A 3,755-nucleotide genomic window follows, 5' to 3' on the forward strand; every position below is an offset into this window, starting at 1 on the left:
CTGGACCTTAGAGCTGAAGGCTAAAGGAGCTCTGCAGCCCTAGGAGAGGAAGGAGGGACCTTGTGGAGGTGGTACTTGTAATGTCCGGGCCCAGAACCTACTAGGCCCAATAAGAAATGGGCCCAGTTAAAGGTTTGGGCCCAAATTTCACTGTGGGCAGTGCTGTATAATGATTGAAATAAAAAAAAAAAATGAAGGGATAAGACCGACAGGGGGGGTTACCGCACCCCCTGCTGGCAGCCGATGCCGGCGCGCCGGAGACAAGGGGGCGGCGGCCAGTCCCGAAGCATGGTGGAAAGGAGAGGATGGGACTTCTCAGAGGGGGGGGGTTTCATCCTCTAAACAGATATTTAAGCCTCTGCCGGCAACCCCAAATCACAGACCCCCCTAAACACCGAATGAGAGAAAGAGATAGGGAGCCGAAGCCTAGAGCCGGAGGCAAAGAAACCCTGAAGCTCTGAGAAAGGAGGGACTACTAGGGAGGAAGCACTGCCCGACTGCAACTGACCAAGGTAAGGGTTTTTAAGGTTAGAGTTTAACAGAAGTAAAGAAACCCCTTTGTGGGGTGCTCTCCCCCTCTGTGTCAACAGTGAAACAGAGGGGAAGAGGCCGGCACAGGAGAGGGAGAAAAACCCACAAGCCCCAGGTCGGGCCGGACTCACAGGCCGCGTACTCGACGACCACCCGGGCCGAACCCAACTGGGCTCGGCCTGCGGACGAACCGGACACCGCGGCCTCGGCCGCGGGTACCCTGGGGTTCGGGGGGGCAGCCCCGGGCCGCCGGTCGGGCCGAGCCGGCAACCGGCGTGGCCACAGGGCCGCCAGCCCCGGCCGGACCACCACCTCCTCTCCGGCAAGAGGTGGTGGTGCCGGAGGGAAGGACCAAAGAAAAGAAAGAAAGAAAGAAAGAGAGAGGAGGAAGAGGCCGTAGATCCGGCCGGAGGAGAAGAAGAAGACCGGAGGACCGGCCGAAATGGCTAGGGCTTCCGATCGGAACCAAGGAGAGAGAGAAAAAGGAGAGGAGGAGGGGACTTGCCCGTGTACGGCCGTGAGCGTCGCCGGTGCGGGCTCTGCCGGGGAAGCCGAGAGCTCGGCCGCGGGCTCGACCGAAGAAGCCGAGAGCTCGGCTGCGGGCGTCGCCGATCGCGGTCCGACCCCCTCCCCGTGAGGAGGAGACCATCGACCTCCCTTTCCGCTCGTCGTGCTCCCATCGTCGGAGAAAAGAGGAAGGGGAGATCGGGATGAAAGAAGAAGGGAGGAGAGGAAGCTTCGGGAAGGAGAAGAAAAGAAAAAGGAGAAGAGAAGAAAAGGAAAGAAAAAGGAAAAGAAAAAGAAAAAGAAAAAGAAAGAAAAAGAGAAACAAAAAAAAAAAAAAGAAAAGAAAAGAAAAAGAAAAGAAAAGAAAGAAAATGAGAAGAGAAAAGAAAAGAGTGGGTTAACGGACCGGAATCGGGTTCGGATCCGAAACACGTTAAGCCCAATTCAAGCCAATGTAATTAATTTGGGGGCCAAATTGATTCCGGATTAACCCTGACTCAGGCCCAAACGGGTCACAGTGACCCTAAACCCGAAATTAAACCCAATTAAGCTGGGAATTAAGCTTAGTGGCCAATCGGAAGGCCAATTAAGACTTATGAGCCCAGCCAAGACCCCAATACAGAGGAATTAGGCTTGGGCTAAATTTCAGGTAGAAAAGGAAATAACATATTGTTATTATGACATGATTTAGGTGATTAAGGATCTGTCACCTGGACTTGAGCAATTTGGAAAGCGAATTGAAGTAAGTAATCTGCCTTAATCTTATCGTAGATCCTGTATTACATTTTATAAGATGAACCAGTGTTTTTTATACAATTCGAATTGTATGCATGATTAGTGAAGAATGTAAGTAACTTGTTTTAATCTTGTTGTTAATCGTGTGTGTAAGTAACCTGTCCTAATCTTTTATGGATCATGCATGAAATTTAACCCGTTATACAAGTTATGATTATATGTGCTTTATGATTTCCATTGTGCCTACGAAATAAGTGGATTACATTATATCCTAAGATATGGATTATGAATTATGTGTATGAGTGGCATGTGTTAGCCATATAATTGGTGATTATGCATAAATCATGCTTATGTAGATTTCATAATGCATGTAAGGTGAACGGAATTGTATGTCATAACTTTTATTAGCATGAGCATAAAGCATGATGATGAATTGCCGCTAGTTGTTTGCACATCGTGCAAGGGGTACCTAAGGGTTTTGATGCTACGGGCCGAATGCAACTGAGCCGGCCTTGCCAGTGGCCGATAATGACTGAGCCAGCCCCGCCAGTGGCCGACTAATAACTGAGCAGGCCCCGCCAGTGACCATTAATGAATTCACCGTAGCATCTATGAGGTACTACCTATACGGAGCATTATTTATGAACTCTTAAGAGCTACTGACCTAATGTAACTGAGCCGGCCTTGCCAGTGGCCGAGAATGACTGAGCCAGCCCCGCCAGTGGCCGCCTAATAACTGAGCCGGTCCCGCCAGTGGCCAAGAATGACTTCGCAGTAGCATTTAAGAGCATGACCACGGTATGCCGGGGGCACGGTTTCATGTGCATGTTTTATGAAAATTTTGTGATTTGCAATACTGCTTTGTTTAAATTGCATACTTTATGAAAATGATATTTGAAGCATGATCATGAGGCTCGTTTCAGAGATTGGGTATATGAGGCGGGTGCTTCCAAATCCTGCAGATGTGTTTTTGGGGAGAAGCAAAAATCGGTGAGGGGTGAAGGACGCTTGCGTGAAGCCCCGGAACCGGCCAACATCTGGCAGGGGAGCCCCGTGTTTCCCCCTCATGTGGGCCCGATAGTCACGTGCCCTGCGCAGGCGGGCCGTGACATTTCTGAACGTGCTTGGCCAAAGCATACATGGTTTTACAACGGGTTTTTGAATATATCGTTATGAAATGTTGTATTTTGCTATAACCGCTATCTCCTTTAAATTGCATACATATTATGCCATGAAGATGATTAGATAAATATGCATGTCAGCTTCTCAAACCCTGCATAAACATGGTTACCGTTATGTTCGATCCGGTAAGATTATGTATGATTACTTACTGAGCCGTGTAGCTCATATCCGTTCATTTACTTTTTCTTTCAGATCCTCACCACTGATAGCTGCCAGAGACACGTTAATTTGGTATCAGGGCTTCTTTCTTTTGGGGTAAAGCAAGTATACTATTATGTACATAAACTACATAGAAGCTCTGTATTTGGGTACTGACCAGCAGGTTGTACTAAGAATGCTTTCACATGAAAAGATTCGGTTGGTTTGACTACCCTGTTACCCAGGTATGAGGCTGCGTGCTATTATGGGCGATAGTCGGCAATAGCACGGCCGTGTCACGGATCCGGGTCCGGGGCGTGACATTCTAGTGGTATCAGAGCAATAGGTTAATCATGAGTAAAAACGTTAAGTTTTAATAAGGAAATGGGTAGTTAAGTCTCATTTAGTGAGATTCCGCATAACCGGAAAGGAAAGAAAAGATTTTATTAGTCGTATCATCAGTCAATCACGAAAATTGCTTGACATAAATATTTTGATAGACGACAATGAGCAACAAAAAGAAAGAAGTTAAGGCTAATACAAAATCATTCTAGGGGCATGATTATGGCGGGTATGGTATTAGAATTCAAGACTTAAGACGACTAAGGATTTTGGTGTTTGGAATCAGAATGCTAGCAAGCCATGCCAAAATAAGAATAAAT

Source organism: Phoenix dactylifera, chromosome 13 (assembly GCF_009389715.1).
Source record: "Phoenix dactylifera cultivar Barhee BC4 chromosome 13, palm_55x_up_171113_PBpolish2nd_filt_p, whole genome shotgun sequence".
In the NCBI taxonomy this organism is placed as follows: domain Eukaryota; kingdom Viridiplantae; phylum Streptophyta; class Magnoliopsida; order Arecales; family Arecaceae; genus Phoenix; species Phoenix dactylifera.